Source organism: Hyperolius riggenbachi, chromosome 8 (genome assembly GCF_040937935.1).
Source record: "Hyperolius riggenbachi isolate aHypRig1 chromosome 8, aHypRig1.pri, whole genome shotgun sequence".
NCBI classification, from domain to species: Eukaryota; Metazoa; Chordata; class Amphibia; order Anura; family Hyperoliidae; genus Hyperolius; species Hyperolius riggenbachi.
Window position 1 is genome coordinate 237,288,817 of NC_090653.1, and position 20,987 is coordinate 237,309,803.

A 20,987-nucleotide genomic window follows, 5' to 3' on the forward strand; every position below is an offset into this window, starting at 1 on the left:
GGGTGAGGGGGGGGGGGGGGGGTGAGGGGAGTCAAACCGTCCAATAATAGAGCTGTCTGCAGTTTCCGCTCTCTCTTCATGTGTCAGACCCCCCCTGGGTATCCCCTGGTCCCCTCATACACACATCTGCCTATTGTTCCTGAGCTGTCATTATGGGATGCGTAGAGACGGGGACAAACCATCAGCATTAGCCGTACTGGATTGTGAGTACCTGTACCACCTCCTTCCTGTCTGTATTCTGTGGCAGCGGCAGTATATTGTACACTAATCATCGCTGACAGGACTAAAACTGAAGTTCAGCTGATACTGTCTAATCCCACAGCACAGAATACTAGCTGCTGGCCTGCCAAGTCACTCTTCCTGCATGCCTTAGTGGTGTGTTATTACACTTTTTCAGTAGTTTTGTGTCACTAGGAGTATCATTGTTAGCTTGCTTTTTGTTTAGTTTTTCTTTTTTTCTTTTTCTTTTTATGTTTTTGATTCAGCGGTGGACAAAAGGCTTTAGAATCCAGGAACCATGGTATCCATTGTGGAAGCCAGCGAGCACTTCACAGTTAGGGAATCTAGGCTTTCCTTTTCAGCAGTAGACAGAGTTGAAATGGTGAGAGGCCAGGTAATTGCCCATTGGCTGTGTAGCTCTGTAGAGTTGGTCAGTATTGGTTTCATGGTACAGGGAGGGGTTAATCTTACTCAGGTTGGAGGACAAAAGTAATCCAGAAATCTTCACCTGGATTTTTCTTTCAACTTTATTAGGTGGCAAAAATTTGCAACTGTCTTCCTGCGTCATATCAGAACACGGCAACGATTGTATTGCCCTGGGCTAGCATTTACCTTAAAGGGAACCTGAAGCGAGAAGTATATGAAGGCTGCCATATTTATTTCCTTTAAAAAAAAAATACCAGTTGCCTTGCAGCCCTGCTGAACTTACTGGCGTCAGTAGTATCTGAATCACACACCGAAACAAGCATATGGCAAATCTTGTCAGATTTTTCTCAGAAATATCTGATCTGCATGCTTGTTCAGGGTCTATGGCTAAAAGTATTAGAGGCAGAGGATCAGCAGGATAGGCAGGCAATCTGCCATATTTATTTAGTTTTAAAAAATGCAGACTCCATACCCATCTCACTTTAGGTTCCTTTTAAACACAAGACAGCCTAGATTTATTTAACAAGTTCTCATTGCAGGTTTGCGTATCTCATATCAGTGTTCTGATATTAACCAGGAGAGATTTGGAAACTTTTGCCTTCCGATAGCAGACATTATGGTAAAATAAAAATGTTCCAGACCAGATTTGCTTTTACTCTTGTAGCGGAGTTCCCCAACCCTTTCCTCAAGGGTCACCAACAGTGCATGTTTTGTGGATATCGACAGAGGTGGTTAACCAGTTCTGCTGAAACACTAATTACCCCACCTGTGAATGTTTGTGGTTTTATGCAAAACATGCACTGTTGATGGGCCTTGAGGACAGGGTCGGGGAACTCTGCCTTAAAGGACACCTGAACTGAGAGGGATATGGAGGCTGCCATATTTTATTTATTTTAAAACAATTCAAGTTGCCTGGCAGTCCTGCTGATCTTTGGCTGCAGTAGTGTCAGCATTAAACACCTGAAACAAGCATACGGCTTATATTGTCAGACTTTAGTCAGAAACACCTGATTTACAGGCTTTTTCAGGGTCTATGGCTAAGGGTATTGGAGACGGTGGCTAGGAAGGGCAGCCAAGTAATGTGCATTGATTAAATGGAAATAAATATGTCAGCCTCCATGTTCCTGTCTGTTCAGGCGTGCTTTAATGTGTCAGTTTTGCAGTGAACAGAGAACGGCGTGGAAAAAAAAAATCCTTTCTCAGCTCAGGTGGGAATACAGCTTAACCACTTAAGCTGGCCATGCACTAGGCCGATTCCCGCCAACTCGACAGCAGATTCGATCACTGGGATCGAATCTGCTGTCACATCGTTCCCGCTACACGCCGAATTTCGATCAATTTCGTCCGATCCCGTCAATCGCCCGCGGGTAGGGAGCGCGTCGCTAGCGGCGTTCGAGTGCCCGACGACCGACGCAATAGAGCCCGCATACATTACCTGCTCCGCCGGCGCGACTGCCCCCGGTCACCGCTGCTTCGTCTCCGCTCTGGTCTCCGGCATGCTTCACTTCTTCCTGCCCAGCAGGAAGTTTAAACAGTAGAGGGCGCTCTACTGTTTAAACTTCCTGCTGGGCAGGAAGAAGTAAAGCATGCCGGACCTGGAGACCAGAGCGGAGAAGGAGCAGCGGTGACCGGGGGCAGTCGCACCAGCGGAGCAGGTAATGTATGCGGGTGTGCGGGCGGGGAGCGGCGGCGGCACCATCACAACAGATTGTGATCGGTTTCAGGCTGAAATCGGTTCACAATCTGTTTGCATTAAAGGTAGCCATACGATCCCTCTCTGATCAGATTCGATCAGAGAGGGATCTATCTGTTGTTCGAATCTGATGGCAAATCTACCAGTGTATGGCTACCTTAAATGACAAGCAGACTTATAAAAACGTACTGCTAGAGCCTCTTACTGAAACAAATATCAACCCCAAAAAGCCTAATTGGTGATGAAAAAAACAAGATATAGATCATTTAATTGTGATTAGCAGTGATTAAGCTATTGGCAAATGAAAGGGATGAGCAATGAAAGGTGAAAATCACTCCTGTCCGTTAAGGGGCCCATACTCCTAATGATTTTCCGGCCGATATACAGCAGATTCGATTTCTGTGATCGAATCTGCTGTGAAATCGTTGCGCAAACGCTGACAGAATGATCGATTTCCATCCGAAATCAATCGACCTTGTCGATCTGTCCGTGCGGAAGATTTCGCACGATCGCTGGCGGGTTGGGAGTGCGTCGATAGCGGCGTTCGAATGCCCGACGCTAGCGGCTGCTCCGGCCGGCACGTGTCCCCTGGTCTCCGCTGTCCCTTCTCCGTGCTCGGCTCCTCCAGCTTCACTGAACTTCCTGTCCCGGCAGGAAGTTTAAACAGTAGAGTACTGTTTAAACTTCCCCGGCAGGAAGTTCAGTGAAGCTGGAGGAGCCGAGCACGGAGAAGAAGACAGCGGAGACCAGGGGACACGCGCCGGCCGGAGCAGGTAATGTATGCGGGGAAAGGGGGCGGCGGCAGCTCCACAGATTGTGATCGGTTTCAGGCTGAAATCGATTCACAATCTGTTTGCAGTAAAGGCAGCCATACGATCCCTCTCTGATCAGATTCGATCAGAGAGGGATCTATCTGTTGGTCAGATCTGATGGCAAATCGACCAGTGTATGGCTACATTTAGGGTAAAAAACCACTTTGGGGTGAAGTGGTTAAAGTGACAGTGAAGCAAAAAAACAAAAAACAAACCTAAGATGATATAATGAATTGTATGTGTAGTACAGATAATGAATAGAACAAAGGAAAGAGTCTCATTTTCTTATTTTCAGGTATATCGCTTTTTTTTATAGCACTGCATCATTCTATCATATTTGCAATGTGCAAACCACACTGTATTTTGTACTATGAAACAGAGCAGGGCTAATGACCTTTTCAACTTCCCTACAGTGAAAATTTTATCTGAAGCTGCCTGTCACTGTTTCTTTTAAGTATAAGTGCCTCAGAAAACAGCACTGTAGCCTGAGCTCAGAGAAGCTCTTTTGCATAGATAACTGAAGTTTCGTAGCCACCCTGGCGTTCTATTTCCCCAGGATTTCCGTGCAAAAAGTGGTTCAATTAATTTCCCATAATTTTCAACCAATTTTTTTTTTTGCAATCTTTTTTTTTTGTATTGAATTCAATACAGGTTATTGTATTGAATTAAATTTTAAAAAAAAAGTGTTTGCTGCGAGATTTTGATGATGCTGTGTGACACTGGTTCCATCAACGCCGATCGACGGGGGACATGTGATCTCCAAGGGAGAAGCAAAATCCGCCAAGGGACATGGAAGAAGGCACCGGGGAAGCTATCAGAGGTACGCGACGAGGGATCAGCATGCCAATGGTGAGTATAAGACCCAGATGTATAGCCAGGTATAGTTAGCCAGATGTATAGTTAGCCAGATGTGCAGCCAGGTGTAGTTAGCCAGATGTATTAGCCAGGAATAGTTTAGCCAGATGTTTTGCCAGGTATATAGGGAGCAAGATGTTTGCCAGGTGTATAGGAGACAGATGTTTGCCAGGTGTATAGGAGACAGATGTTTGCCAGGTGTATAGGAGACAGATGTGCAGCCAGGTGTAGGGAGTCATATGTATAGGGAGCCAGGTTTGCGGGTGCCTCTGCCCCCCCACCCCCCCCCCCATTGCCCCCTGACTCTGGCCGGGTGTCCCTTCTGTGGGGGGGCTCCCCTTCTGTGCTGGCTGGTAGTGGCCGGTGGGGATCCCCTCTGTGGGGGGGGGGGGGATCCCCATACTGTGCGTGCAGGTGGCTGGGTGGCCCTTCTGTGTGTGTGGGGGATATCCCCTTCTATGGGGGCTAGTCATGGTCTGTCGGGGACACCCCCTTCTGTTGTGGGGGGAGGTGGGTGTCCCCATCTATGAGGGCTGTGGGTGGCCTCTCCCTCCTCTTCCCCCCATCCCTTCCGATCCCCCGTGCCCCCCCCCCCCAATCCCGTGTCTCCCCCGTCAGAAGCCCTGATCTACTCACCTGAGGGCTTGCTCCTGCGGCGGAAGCGGCGCACTTCCTCCTCCATCGCGAAGTCTCGTGTTCTCTGTAATTACTGTACGCGGCTTGGTGACGTCACCGGGACTTCGGCGATGGAGATGGAGGGTGTGCATCTCGGCCAGCGCAGGAGAAAGCCCTCAGGTGAGTAAAGCAGGGCTTTTGACTGACAGGGGGGAGACACGGGATGGGGGGGGACACAGGATCGGGGGTGAGGAGGGCACGGGGGACAGAGAGGGAGGAGGGAAAGGCCACCCACAGCTCTCATAGAAGGGGACACCCACCTCCCCCCCCCCCCCGCACAGAAGGGGGTGTCCCCGACCGGCCAAGACTCGCCCCATAGGGGGGATACCCGCCCCCCCCCCCCACACACACTACAGGGTCACCCGCACGCAAATTACGGGGATGCCCCCCCCCCCTCCCCACAGAGAGGATCCCCGCCGCTACCGGCCACTACCAGCCAGCACAGAAGGGGACACCCTCCCCCCGCACAGAGGGGATCCCCGCACCAGCCACCCGCAGCACAGAAGGGGAATCCCGCATGCTGCTGAGCACATTCTCTGCTCCGATGGCTGCACAGGGATTCCCCAGGGTGGCTGGATGCTAGTTCTGCACGCTGTGGGTAGCACAGATCGCTACCCACAGCGTGCTGACAGGCATCCAGCCATCCTGGGGAATCCCTGTGCAGCCATCGGAGCAGAGAATGTGCTCAGCAGCATGCGGGATTCCCCTTCTGTGCTGCGGGTGGCTGGTGCGGGGATCCCCTCTGTGCGGGGGGAGGGTGTCCCCTTCTGTGCTGGCTGGTAGTGGCCGGTAGCGGCGGGAAACCTCTCTGATGAGGGAAAAGTGCAGCCGGCGGGGCAGAGAAACAATAAATCTCCCTGGCAGTATTGACGAGCTCAGCTCGTCAATACCGCTTTCAGCAAGTTTTTCCTGGACGAGCTGAGCTCGTCAATACCACCAGGGTGGTTAAAGAGAATCTGTAACATCAAAACGTCCCCTGGGGGGTACTCACCTCGGGTGGGGGAAGCCTCAGGATCCTAATGAGGCTTTCCACGCCGTCCTCCGTCCCTCGGGGGTCTCGCTGCAGCCCTCCGTACAGCGGCGACGTCAATGTTTACCTTCCCGGCTCCTGCGCAGGCGCACTGGCGGCTCCGAAGTAGGCGGACATATCCGATCGCTGTCAGGTCTGCTCTACTGCGCAGGCGCAAGTCTCCGGCACCTGCGCAGTAGAGTGGACCCGACTGAGACCGGGTATTTCCGTCTACTTCGGAGCCGAAAGCAGCCACAGCGCCCCCCGCTGGAGCCAGCAAAGGTAAATATTGAATTGACAGTCGGGTCTGTCGGCGGCTGTTCGGAGGGCTGCAGCGAGACCCCCGTGGGACAGAGGACAGCGTGGATCCTGAGGCTTCCCCCACCCGAGATGAGTACCCCCCAGGGGATCTTTTTGGTGATACAGTGTCTCTTTAACTCCTCCTGTACTGGAAACAATATGAGACTGGTTTCTGTGCTACTAATGTTCTATTTCTTAGCTGTACTACACATACAATTCATTATATCATAAGTTTATTTTCACTTCAAATTCCCTTTAAATATTGCTGGGTTCACAAATACAATGTATACAGTCCTATTCTTGTCAGAGAAAACTGATGGAAATGGACAGGGCTAGAACGGAACTGTACACCTTTTATGTGTGAACTACTACTACTTTGCACTTTTTTTTCCCCCCTTTTACTATTATGATCCAGTCCTGTAATATGCCTGAAGAAGTAAATTCTGGCCTATATTTGCTCCACTGCCCCATCAGACCCGGTTTGCCTAGACATTTGGTTCAAGTCTCCATTTTGTGTGACCAGTACATAAACACTGGATGGAAGCGCCCTACATTAAGCCAACAACTGCTTGTGTTTTCCCATCAGGTTATAAAATTAAAGAAATCATCTAAGTGGTTACTATGCACCGGCCACAGGAAGAGCTCCTTCTTTTGTGGGTTTTCCAGGCTTTGAAGTGTGATTGGGAGGGAAGTTGGGGTTTGGTAGGGTGGCAGCAATCATCAGTTGTTATTAATGAAAACACTTTAAAATTGCAGCGTTGGCAAAACCTTTTCTGCAAGTGCAAACCTGCCTGTTTGCAAACACAGAAGAAAGGTGGTGGGAATCTGTCATGGTACGTGTGAGTTGGTGGTAACTTCCTATGTTGTCTTTAGAAATAAGATCTTTATACTTATAGGACAGTATTGTTCTAATCTTATGAGGTTCCGTAGGCTGGTAATGGTTGGAGAACATGACTGACACTGCGAATCCGCCCTGGATTTCATAAACCTACTCTGCTACTAGATTGGAAAAATGTGCAAGCCTCACCTATGTCCTACCGGACCATAGCTTGGACTTCTGAAGAGTTGGTAAAATTGCAGTTGCACTGCATCAAGTTTTTGTGGTAACTACTGAGTAATGATTTGGCATTCTTACCCTGCAGGTCCAGTGTCCAAGGTTAGAGTCTCGCCCGGACATAATCTGCTTGTATTTTGCTTTGTATATCCTCTTTGCGTTTGTGCAGGATTCTTTCAGGTGTTTGTCTACATACACCTTAAAACATACAAAAACCTGCTTGTATATAAGCTCCGAAAAAAGAACAGAAAAACATGGGGGGTGGGGATAAGGACTTATCGGAGAGATAAGACCATACTTACAGTGGTGCATTGGCATAGGGGAACACGCCAATTCTTTATGGAAGGGTTAATGGCAACTCTTACTAAGAGAGGACATGGTAATTTTTTGGGGGAGGGGGCAGAGCAGTTTTTGCTGGGACGGGGCGTGGCAGTTCTTTTTGGGAGGGGGTATGGCAATTCTTCTTGAAAGAGGACATGGCAATTCTTGCTTGGAGGCGACATGGCAATTCTTGCTTGGAGGCGACATGGCAATTCTTGCTTGGAGGCGACATGGCAATTCTTGCTTGGAGGCGACATGGCAATTCTTGCTTGGAGGCGACATGGCAATTCTTGCTTGGAGGCGACATGGCAATTCTTGCTGGGAGGCGACATGGCAATTCTTGCTGGGAGGCGACATGGCAATTCTTGCTGGGAGGCGACATGGCAATTCTTGCTGGGAGGCGACATGGCAATTCTTGCTGGGAGGCGACATGGCAATTCTTGCTGGGAGGCGACATGGCAATTCTTGCTGGGAGGCGACATGGAAATTCTCATTGGGAGGAGCTATGGTTGTTCTTGCTAGGAGGGGGCATGGCAATTCTTGTGAGTGAACATGTTAGTATTTGTTGGGAGCACCCACGCGCGTGTGTGAGGGACATAACAAAACACTTTTCCTGTGCTTATACTTGAGTCTCCACCACAAGGTTTAAAGAGAACCCGAGGTGTGTTTAAAGAATGTTATCTGCATACAGAGGCTGGATCTGCCTATACAGCCCAGCCTCTGTTGCTATCCCAAACCTCACTAAGGTCCCCCTGCACTCTGCAATCCCTCATAAATCACAGCCGTGCTGTGAGGCTGAGTTTACATCTGTAGTGTCAGTCTCAGCTTCTCCCCCGCCTCCTGCATAGCTCTGGTCCCTGCCCCCGTCCCTTCCCTCCAATCAGCAGGGAGGGAAGGGATGCAGGCGGGGACTGGAGTTCTGCAGGAGGCGGGGAGAGCAGCAGACTGACACTATAGAGATAAACACAGCCAGCTCTGACAAGCTGTTTGTCAGCAGCGTGGCTGTGATTTATGAAAGATTGCAGAGTGCAGGGGGACCTTAGGGGGGTTTGGGATAGCAACAGAGGCTGGGCTGTATAGGCAGATCCAGCCTCTGTATGCAGATAATATTCTTCAAACCCACCTCGGGTTCTCTTTAATTTTAAATGGGGGGGGAGGAGGGGGGGGGGGGACAGGGTTTGCTTTGGAAGTCACTTTTATTTACAGTTATTTTGCGTATAAATGTTAATTTGACCAAAACCATTTTTATGAAATCTCATGCTTGCTCGCCTCAGCTTTTTAGCAGAATGGTTTCCCTGTTCCTCTCTTGCTTTTGCTTGACTCGGGTCCTGCCCTAAAGCCGAAAGGATTACAGATTAAGAGATTATGCAATCTAAATTTCAAATAATAAAAATGTGCCCCTTAAGCACAGTAGAAGGATATATCGAATGGCACAAGCATCTCTTTCGAGGAGGTCTTGGGGGAGGGATGATGCATGGCGATTTCCATAAATCATCAAGCTGTGTGACGTTCTGTATACTAAACCGTGTACCGTTGCTGTTGTTTCAAACTAGCTTTGTTTGGAATTTTCATCAGTAGAACATTATAGCGGCCATGAAAAGATGTAACTTGAGTCACATAAAGGGGGCAGTGTTCTTTGCATCTGGGCCACACAGAAATGCAGTACAATGCAGCCCCCCAATGGTAGTTCCCAAACCTCTGTACTTGTGTATAGTTCTCTGCTGTCTGATCTGGATTCAGGTATGAAGCAGGTCATTGGAGTAGCTTTCTATCCTCATGTTATGGATTATCCTGGTTCATTAGAGAGGAGTAGGGACTCGGGACCAAATATAATAGTGAATTTTGGCTACAAAAACTGTATTGGTAACATTTGTTAAACTGTAAGTTCACATTAGGCGTTTTATGTGAAAAAAAAATCATACTAAAGACAAACATGCATGTGCAAGAATAGTTACTATTTATTGGATTTATAAAGTGCCAACATATTATGCAGCGCTGTACAAAACATAACATTACAGACAATGAAAGGCAATAAGATCTACAATGCAATACTGGTAGTAATACAATGCCAGATCAGACACTGGAGTGGTAGTGCTAATAAACAGGTTCACATTATTCTGGGTAGAGTGCACACTCATGTATGATACACAAGGGGAGAGGGGCCCTGCCAAAGGCTTACAATCTAGAGGGAGGGAATGGTGATGCGAAAGGAGGGGTGCTGCATAGAGAAGTTATCAGCAGAGAGAGTTAGGGCAGCGTTGAGGTGGGACTTGTTTGAAGGAGAGGGCAAGCCTGATGGGCAGTGGGAGAGAGCCCCACAGGATGGGAGCAGCTCTAGTAAAGTCCTGTAGTCGTGCATGTAGTCAAGTAGTTATCAAACATAATCATTCTTGATTATTTCAGGTGACATTTTCCCCTTACAAACACTCTGCTCTATGCTGATGATTAGGTTCTGCTTTATGGAAAGGGGCAGGGGAGGACCAGCAGGGGTTAGCTGTTGGAGCCTGTGGCGGTACATAACTATAGCAACTATCGATGTTTTTCCAGCTTGCCTGATCACTATAGAGCTATCAGCTGACGTTGAAAATGATGCCTGAAATTATCTTGAATGATCATTTTGGGTGACCTGAATTGCTAGTGTGTATGCTCCTTTAATTATGAAAACCATATGACTGTTCCCATTGTTTGTACATCTTTTTATATACAGATGTCAGCCAGAGTGGAGACGTAGGATAATTGTTCAATTCCGGTTCAGTGCTGACAGTGATTACCTCTCTCCTCTGAAATACTGGGGCCAAGACACACAGTGCTGCTCTCAATATCTGTGGGTGACAGCTGGAAGCATGAATGTGATACAGTAGCTCAGAAATCTATCCTTTGTTCTGCATTTCCTTTGCCTGTCCTCCCCGCACACCTGTCTGTGCATGTAAAAATCTGTTGTGTGTTCTGCTGAACTGCACCTGAATGCAAAACTCAGGCCCTATTGTGTTACATTAAGGTCTCTGGTAGCCTCTCCTCGGCTGTCTCCTCTTTTCTCAGCTAAAATGAAAAAACAGCATTTTACAGGGTGAAAAAAATAATTCCACATTTGAGACCCGGAAGTGAAGAGTTGGGCAGTAATTGAACTTGACAAATTGTTGGGAGTAAAACTGACCCCATGTATGAATAACACACAAGCCTTGTACACATGCTACTTGGTTCTACTGTGAGGAAAGCAGCACCCTTGGTAAGGTGCCTGGGGCCTAGTAGGTATGGGGGGGGGGGGGGGACCGCTTTCTACACTTCAGATTACCAAAAGGACCGGGCTGGCAGACTGTCTTAGCCGAGCACAGACTGAGGGCATTGTTGGCCTAGCTGCTGAATGAGCATGTCAGGAGAATATTTAAGACCCGCATGGATAGATGCATAACAATTCCTTAGCAGGAAGGGAAAAAGGAGTGTATTAGGGCTCGTTCACACCTAAGCGGGAATCGTACGATTCCCACTAATCGCTAAAGCGCTAGCATTTTCTAAAAACGCTACTGCTATTTTAGCCTATGGCAGTGTTCACACTTGAGCGATTCGCGATAATTGCGGGCGTTCCACGATTATCACTAATTGCAAACGTGTTGCAAGCAGCATTTTTCTGTCGATTTTGGAGCGATCACCATTAGCATATATCGCTAATCGCTCCAAAAACGCTAATTAGTACAGTGATTTTTCCACGGTAAATCGCGGAAAAATCAGCCGTGGAAAACGCAAATCGCTAGTGGTTAGCTATTTTAGGTGTGAACGAGCCCTTTAATGAAAAGATTTATTATCTTTAATACATATTTTATTTGCTCATATTTCAGAGCAAGGTAGGGGTAAAAATGTCCTCATTTAACTAGGAAGGGGCAGGGGGAGGGGTGCATCAGCTTTGTGTATCCTGGGTTCAGGGAGAAAGTTGGCTCATCCTGTGCTAGGTAATCTCGGGGAATATGTTAAATATATTCCTCTACTGATGACCTAATTTGTCTCTTGGCCGTTTAATTCGGGTTCTGGCTATTGCCGGCGTCCAAATTATGGTGTTTTTTACGTAATTCAACCTTTCTGCACACCTCTTCCTCCCCTTCCTCCTCTATCTACATATCACAATATGCTCTTCCTCCACCTGCTCCTTCACCACCTAGTCCTCACTTAGGTCACCTTATGTAACTCTAGCCTCCCATTTTGCCCTCCAACCTCACGCATCTCCCATACCACTCCATCACTGACTCCCTGCACACCCTACTCCAAACAGGTCTCCACCCCCCTCACAGTTCCTTCCTGCACCCACACTCACTCCCTCTCCTCCCTCATTCCCATCCAGACCTCTCACAAGCACACCACTCCTCTCTCCTGCGCCCTCTGGAATGCTAGATCAGTCCGTAATAAACTAACTGAAATCCATGACCTTTTCCTCTCCAGCTCCCTCACCCTCCTTGCCCTCACAGAGACATGGCTCACCCCCTCTGACTCTGCTGCAGCAGCGGCCCTCTCCTATGGGGGGCGTCACCTCAGTCACACCCCCAGACCAGAAAACAGGTCTGGGGGAGGGGTGGGTCTGCTCCTCTCCCCGTCCTGCACTTTCCGTGTCCTCACACCACCCCCTTCCTTAACCTTCCTGGCGGTAAGCCCGAGCTGAGCTCGGGCTATGCCGCGCAGGAAGATATCTCAGCCCCTGGTGGAGCGATTTGCTCCATTTAAAATGCTGTACGCGCAGCTAGCACTTTGCTAGCCGCGCGTACAGCTTGATCGCCGCCGCTCTGCGGCGATCGCCCGTACGCAGCGGCACAAGAGGGCCCCCCCCCGCCAGAGCCCTGCGCTGCCCGGACCAATGAGTTCCGGGCAGCGCTATGGGCTGGATCGGAGGTGTCTGACGTCAGGACGTCGGATGACGTCATTCCGATCGTCGCCATGGCGACAGGAGAAGCCAAACAGGGGAGCGCGTTATATACGCGTTCCCCTGTTTGCTATTGATGCCGGCGACGATCGCACTAGAGGGACACATGCGCCCTCTAGTGGTGTTTCATGTAGCTACCACTCTGGTAGCTTTACATGAAACACAAAAAAAAAAATTAAAAAAAGGATTTTTGCCATTTTGGCAAAAAAAATTAACCGCCAGGAGGGTTAAACTTTACATCCTTTGAGACACATGTTATCCGCCTCTACCATCCCCTTCCAGCAGTCATCGCGGTACTTTACTGCCCCCCATCCACCTCCATTAAACAATTCCTGGACAACCTGGCCTCTTGGCTCCCACACATCCTCTCCTCTGACCTCCCCACTATCATACTTGGGGACTTCAACATCCCCATGGACAGTCCTTACTCCCCTGAAGCCTCTCAACTGCTCTCCCTCACTACTTCCCTTGGCCTCTCCCAACACACCAATTCCCCCACCCACCGCGCTGGCCACACTCTCGACCTGATTCTCTCAAAATCCGCCACCCTCCCCAACCTGGACATCACACCCTTCCCCCTCTCCGACCATCACCTTCTCACTTTCTCCATCTCCCCATCATGCTCCCCCAACCCTCCACCACCCTCAGGTCGTTGGCAGAGAGATTTGCATAACCTAGATCCAACTGCACTAGCCAACCCCCTCCACTCCCTCACATCCACCCTCCCAAACGTTACCTGCCCAAACCAAGCCGTGGCCAAATACAACCAGGCCCTTTCAGCAGCCCTAGACATTGCTGCACTCCCCACATTCCGCCCCAGCCGTCCCATCAACCCCCAGCCCTGGCACAATGCACACACTCGCAACCTCCAAAAACAGACACGCACCTATGAACGCAAATGGAGGAAATCCCGCAGCAACTCCGACTTCTTGGCGTACAAGGCCAACCTGCAGCTGTTCTATACCGCATTAACTGATGCTAAACAAAAATACTTTGCTGCCTTGATCGGATCCCAAGCCTCCAACCCTCGGCGCCTCTTCGCCACCTTCAACTCCCTCCTTAACCCCACCACTCCTCCCCCCACCTCCGCCCTCTCAGCCACTGATCTGTCCACCCACTTTACCGACAAAATAGCCAGCATCCGACGGGAAATCTCATGCCTCCACTCCACCACCTCTTCCTCCCCCACCAATACCTATTCCCCACCCCACCCACCACTCACTGCCTTTTCTCCTATCACAGAGGACCAAGTCAGCCGTCTCCAAGCCACTTCTCCTGCCACCTCCAGCCCCCTAGACCCTGTGCCATCCAAATGCCTCCGTCCTCACTTCCCTGTTCTGGCTCCTGTCCTCACCGCTCTGTTTAACCTCTCCCTCTCCACAGGTACCCTCCCCTCTGACTTCAAACAGGCCACTGTACTTCCCCCTACTTAAAAAAACCCTCACTAGACCCCTCACTTCCATCCAGCTACCGTCCCATCTCCTTACTCCCTTTGGCATCTAAACTCCTGGAGCGTTTAGTCCACCAACGCATGACCCATTACCTTGACTCCAACTCCCTGTTTGACCCCCTACAATCAGGATTTTGGCCAGGCCACTCCACCGAGACTGCCCTCACCAAGGTCGTCAATGACCTCACGCTTGCCAAGGCCGAAAGAAAATGCACTATCCTTCTCCTCCTAGACCTCTCATCAGCATTCGACACTGTTGATCACTCCCTGCTACTCCAGTCCCTGCAATCTGTGGGTATCCAAGACCGTGCCCTAGCATGGTTTTCCTCCTACCTCTCAAATCGCTCCTTCAAGACCTCCTTCAATGGTTCCTCCTCAACCTCCTTCCCACTTTCAGTTGGGGTCCCCCAAGGCTCTGTTCTTGGTACCCTGCTGTTCTCCATTTACACCGCCTCCATCGGAAAACTCATCTCCTCTCTGGGTTTCAACTATCACCTATATGCAGATGACACCCAGATTTACCTCCATACCACTGACCTCTCCACCACCACCATGGAGAAGGTGTCCTCTGGTCTCTCAGTTATTTCATCGTGGATGTCTGCCAGGTTCCTAAAATTAAACCTGGATAAGACTGAGCTCCTAATCTTCCCGCCCCGTGCTGCTTCACCCCCCACTGACCTCTATGTCACTGTCAATGACACAATCATTCATCCAACCACACAAGCCCGCTGCCTGGGTGTCACCCTAGACTCGGCCCTCTCCTTCACCTCCCACATCCAAACAGTAGCTAGAGCCTGCGATTTCCACTTACGCAACATCTCCAAGCTCCGGCCTTTCCTGACCCCAGACACTACCAAACTCCTTGTCCATGCCCTCATCATCTCCCGCCTGGACTACTGCAACTCCCTCTTGTCAGGCCTTCCTCAAAACCGCATCGCCCCCTTAAAATCCATCATGAACGCAGCAGCCAGACTCATCTACTCCTCCCACCGCTCTGTCTCCACAACTCCCCTATGCAAATCCCTTCATTGGCTTCCAATTCACTTCAGAATCAGCTTCAAGATCCTATGTTTGGCATACAAATCCATACACAAGTCCTGCCCAACCTACATCTCTGACCTGGTCAGCAGATATACACCTGGCCGCCCACTTCGCTCCTCCAACGACCTCCTCTTAACCACCCCACGCATCTCGCACTCCCATGCCAGGCTGCAGGACTTCACTAGAGCTGCCCCTATCCTGTGGAACTCCCACTGCCCATCAGGCTTGCTCCCACCTTCAAAAAAGCACTCAAAACTCACTTCTTCAAGGAGGCCTACATCAACTCAACACTACCCTAATCCTTTCTGCCAATAACTTCTTGATGCACCCCCTCCTTTTGTGTCACCAGCCCCTCCCTCTAGATTGTAAGCCTTTGGCAGGGCCCTCTCCCCTTGTGTATCATACTTGACTGTGTGCACTTTACCCAGAATTTGGAACTGGTAATTTTTTACCACTACCATTCCAGTTTATGATCTGGCATTGTACTATTATCTGCATTGTGTTGTGTATCTTATTGCTATTACCTGTATTGTTGTACCTGTATTGTTCTGTCAACCCTGTTATCATTGTCTGTAATCCTATTTATTGTACAGCGCTGCGTAATATGTTGGCGCTATATAAATCTAATAAATAATAATAATAATAATACACAGTGCTCATTAAAGTCTATGGGGTGCCCAAATCCGGCACAGCACGGGCACCGAATTAATCTGACTTAGGAAAGTTTTCCATGCTGGCTGGTATTGTTCAGGTGGGGGAGCCGCGTCCCGTCCAGGACTCAGCTGTTTTGGCAGCACCAACCTGCATGGTTCTTGGAGGGGGGGAGAAGGGGAGGCTGGCTATGTCGATTTAACAAAATAAATAAAAAAATAGAGTGGAGGGGAGTAATTAATACATGGTCTTGACACCACAGTACAAGCAAGTGAAATCGCCCAACATCCAGCCACATATTACTGAAGTCCGTTTAACATGACAGGCGAGTTAAAATTCACATAGCATTGAGAGTAGTAAGTTTGTAATTGATTCAGGTGTTTGTATGTGATTCGGGGGCGATGGGAACAACGAGGCTTCTTTCACATTACATAACGCTTGCAGGAGCCGATTTCCTGCAAGCTTTATGATCTGCAGCGCGGAGGTCGGGATGTTGCGGTGCTGATTAGCGGAAGTAGTTCTAATTCTACCCGACGGGAAAATGCAGGCGCCGGACGATTAAAAGCTACCGGGTGCGTTGAACTGCATTGCACCAAAACGCTGCGTTAGATGTGAAAAATAAAATGAAAGTCTATGGACTTTCATTGTACCTTGGTTATCGCAACATTTTGCCGTTGCGATAAAACGCAGAAAATAGGCGCAGATGTGAAAGAGCTGTCTTTTGTCTCCTGGGATTGAATCATATACTGACCTGGTGTTGTATCGGCACACACACTGTGCATGTTTCCCCCTATTAAATATATTGGCGCTGTTGTGAATTTTCACAATATTCACTTGTGTTTGTGCATGATGTCCTAAAATCTGAGTGCAAAAATATGTGCACAAAAACATTAAGTGTAAACAGTGACTCTAGTTGTGCTGGATCATTAATCTTCTCACATGCTCCAAAACCAGGCATATTCTATTGCTTTGCTGTTAGAGAAAACAATCTGTTGGACAGTGGAGAAAGTGGAGAAACTGGCCACAACCTGGACAGCACTGTCCTCCATCCATGGGCTAAACTGTATTGGGTATCTTTGTTCTTTTGTGTGTTTACAAAACTTTACTGACCCCTGACCTTACAGAGTTTAGTGGTAACTTTAGCCTTTATTGCTTATGGTTCTGTGTGTCTGTTTTGCTTATGGCTTTTGTGGTTCTGTGTGTCTGAATCTGATAAAAAGCAGTGACTGGGATTAGCAAGATGGGCTGTTTAAGCTATTAAGGTCATTATAAAGATAACCTAACATTCTTAAGGCCCATACTAAGGGCTAAATTAAAGTCTGCTAAAGCAGCTGATATCAACCTCGACTGCTCATGATCTGGTTACCAACGCCGACTGTCCAGCGATGCGCCAGACTGATGATTTCAGCCAAGTGACTGCCGATAGCTTTGTTTTCTCTGCCTGCTACGCGACGTCACGCCTGTGCCGCTCCAACGGCCCTCTGCTACCAGCTGCCTTGCAGTAAAACACTTCATTAGTCTGCAGGCTAACTATGCATCTGTACAGCCTCGGCCCACAAATGTCGCCCGAGGGATCGGGTCCCAAACTCCCATCAGGTGGCATCCATCTAGCCATGTATGTAATTACACATGCACAATTGCTGTGGCCCAGAAAGATTGAGTCTCTGTTACTGGGGTGATAAGCAACAGTTTGTGGCGGAAACAGGAGGGAGGGCATATGATGTAGCCGCTTGCGTGTCGGGTGAGTGGAAGAGGAAACCATCGCAGTCAGGGTTTGGGTGGGCGTTGTTGTCACAAAAGATCCAGTCTGCCTACACAGGCTGTGTTCTCAGGTGAAATGACCCTTTGGACTCAGACACGCTATAAGCGCTTTTCTGAACATTTGCGATTGCTGAGCGCTTTTAAAAATCGCTCCCATTCACTTGCATTAAAATCCCCATGATCGAGTACGTTTTAACGTGGCCAGGATTTTACACAAATGCGATTTTTACCATGATTTTAATGGAATGGAAGCAAATTTTTTTTTTAAGCACTCCGCAAACGCTCAGAAAAGCGCTTATAGTGTGTCTGAGCCCTTAAATTGGACCTGGAATCTTGCACAGGACACAAAGAAAACGCAGAGAAATGCACCCTGTGTGTTTTTTTAGAGAGAGGAGCCTGTTTAATTCCCCCTCATCTTCAAGTAATCACAAGTGTAATTTGATCTCTCAGCTTGTCAACACAAAAATTTGGGCAGACACAGCTAATGGGTAAACACAGGATTTTAAACCTTTGTTTGCTTTCATAAAAGCAGGAAATAGACACACTGCAGATTTATTGAGTTCTGTAAGCTGTAACAAAGAAATGTTTTTCCTTTTAAAGGAATTATGTTGTTGCTTATCTTTTAGAGCAGAGCGAAAGTTCTGAGTTTAGGTCCGATTTAACCGCCCCCTAGGCTAATTGTCTCATGCTGGGTTAATATTCCTTGGAAATGAATGATCCATGATCGGTTATCAGATAATTGTTCATTGAAAAACATCCCAAGGTTGTGAAAAGATAATGACGGCTCGCTGGCACATCGATCAATCTTCCCCGGTGGATCTATTTGGGCCATTTATCGTGCATGTAGACCAGTGATGGCTAACCTTGGCACTCCAGCTGTGACAAAACTACAAATCCCATCATGCCTCTGCCTCCCTGAGTTATGCTTAGAGCTGTCCGAGTCTTGCAATGCCTCATGGGGCTTGTAGTTCCACCACAGCTGGAGTGCCAAGGTTAGCCATCACTGATGTAGACCATGTATACAAATAAATAACTAAATCTCCTCATGAACGACCAATGGCTCATGTACCCATGACCACCTTCTTTGCATGAATATCAGATGAGCATTTACATTGATTTCTCTGTAGTTTGTACAGTGTTGTAAAGGCTCGTACCCACAAAGTGATTTTTACTGAGCTTTTTCCTGTGACGCTCAATTTTGTTTTAAGATGAGCGATCGTAGGGGGGAAATGTTGTGTGACCATAAATGCCAGACAAAACAGATGGCTTGTCAGTTTTGATATAAATGTGTCCAGGGTTGGAGCTGTCTTGATTGTTTGGCAAGGCATTCCAAAGGGTAGGGGCAACATGACAGAAAGCTTTAGTTCCAAAGGTATTTAGTTGGACTCTGAGGGTGGTCAAGTTATCGGAGAGTAGGAAAGTTTGTGCCGTGTGTTGATCGGTTGAGGTGCTGCTCCAGTAGGACCATATGCTAAGGAAAGACCTCAGAGAGCACACACTCAATTTACAGTAGACAAGTTTAGGTTCATAGTACTCTGTATTATGTAGGGCTGCTGTGCAGACAAGCACCTGGCTTCATTGTCAGCTGTACATCAGAAAGAACTGTTCTATTCAATAGCATCCGCTTATGAAGCATAACAGCCTTACAACAAGCAGAGATCATGCAATTCTGTCAGTATTGTTTTCAGTAAAGAATAACTTCTTGTCTCAGGCAGCTGTATAGACAACCCCAGGTGCAGAATAACATTGCTGGGTCCTTCTTTCTGCCTCCTAACTCCTTATATCGTAGGGGATCCGTGAGGTGGTCAGGGAAGATGGAGAGGTACCTGACATTCTCACAGACTGTTGCATTAAAAGATCCTGATTTAAATGTTATTTACCTGCTATTGCTATGATTATAATGCCTGTGTACCACATCCACTCACAATTTACTGCCTTTTTATCATTTAAAGAGACTCTGTAACAAATTTTTCAGCCTTAGTTCTTCTATCCTATAAGTTCCTATGCCTGTTCTAATGTGCTCTGGCCTACTGCAGCCTTTCCTAATTGCACTGTCTCTGTAATAAATCTTATCTCCTTTCCTCTGTCGTGTCTGTCGGGCTAAGGCTTGAATGTGTGGAATGTGCAGGGCTGCTTGTGATTGGTAGAAGCTATACACGCCCTCTGCAGGCCCCCTGCACACTCTGTATGACTCACACACTCTGTTTATGTGAGCCTATCACAAGCTGGTTAGTTTGTTTGTAAACACTGCCTAAAACTGTTAATTACAAGCCAGGATTGCAGCAGAGAGTGGCAGAAACAGCACAGAGGGGCACAGGAGAAAATAAGGAATAGAATGGTATGCTTTTTAGTGTAAGAATATTAGAGTACAGATTCTCTTTAAATTACTGGTATGTACTTTACATAATTGTTCTGTTTTTTTGGAAGTGAAAGCCATCCCTGTCTGATTTTTTTTTTTTTTTATAACAGGGATTGGCTTATGGCTATTACTGTATATACTCAAATACAAGTCAACCTCGTGTATAAGTGGACTCCAATATTTAACCCTCTTAAGCTGCAATTTTTTTATTGATTCAAGTATAAGTCTACCCAGCAAAGTTAATGGCTGCACTTGGGGCTCAGGAGGGGTTAATGACTGCACTGTATACAGTATTGCAGCCATTAACCCCTCATGTCCCTTAAGTGCAGTCAATACTTCCTCCAGGCCTCCAAGTGCTGCAATTATTCACTAACCTTTATGCAGCCCAGTATTTCCTCTCTGTCCCTTTCCTTGTTAATTGTTGTAGCCAGGACTTTCAGATGTGTGTTTTCTTGGCATTTCCTTTCCTCATAGTATCACTTATCACTGGGTAAATTGCTGCAAATGGGAATGTCACTATTAGTACACACATTACTCAGTGTGCTCAGTGTTGCCCGTGACTCGTGTATAAGTCGACCCCTATACTTTTATAAAGGGAATCAGACCTAAATTTCTAGACTTCTACTTAAGTATATATATATATATATATATATATATATATATATATATATATATATATATATAATAGTATGTACTTTTGTATACTTTCTAATATAATATATTGATACCAAATTAATGATGTATGCCTCCTCACCCTTAAGAAGTGAGAAGAATATGGAGGCTGCCATATGCATTTCCTTTTAAACAAGGAGTTGCCTGGCAGCCCTTCTGGTCTATATATGGCTGCAGTGGTGTCTGAATAACACCAAAAACAAGCATGCAGCTAATCTTGTCAGATACGGCAATAATGTCAGAAACAATTGATCTGCTGCATTGTTGTTCAGGGTCTATGGCTAAAAGTATTAGAGGCAGAGGAGCAGCATGACAGCCATGCAAATAAATAGATTGCAGCCTCCATATCTTTCTTGCTTCAGTTGTCCTTTAAGTGTCACTGGGTGTTGGCCAAATCAACCCCTGAACATTTGTCTTGCAGAAATCCACTGTCTGCATATGACTTTATTCAGTTATTGAAAATCCACTAGACTTTTTAAGTTGTTAGAACGGGCATTATTTTCCCATGATTTACCAGTATGATCATGTTTTCCACGATTCATTTTGCCTGCTAATGTTCTGATCTTCTTTTTGCTTTTGAAAAGGTACATTGGTGAAATGACAAATACCGTATATCCTCGAGTATAAGCCGAGTTTTTGAGGCCAAAAAAGTGGCCCAAAAGTGGGGGTCTCGGCTTATACTCGAGTGCCCACCTCCCCGAGTGCACCTTCCTTCCGCAGAGTGTAAAAAAAAAAAAGCTGAGCAGCGCTAATGGTTGATTAACTTCCCCCTCCCGCTCGCCGCAA

General features: G+C 47.6%; 1 protein-coding gene across 4 annotated transcripts in view; it reads left to right on the top strand.

The window, feature by feature from the left end:
* PLXNB3 (plexin B3) overlaps positions 1–20,987 on the top strand; it is a 177,495-nt gene that overhangs the window by 54,485 nt on the left and 102,023 nt on the right. The window contains exon 1 of one of the 4 annotated variants that reach the window (XM_068248384.1): positions 138–203. The exons of the other annotated variants lie outside the window; for them this stretch is intronic. The gene's annotated coding sequence lies outside the window, so the exon portion shown is untranslated. Of the gene's footprint in view, positions 1–137; positions 204–20,987 lie in introns of those variants that run through there. 4 annotated transcript variants of the gene reach the window in all.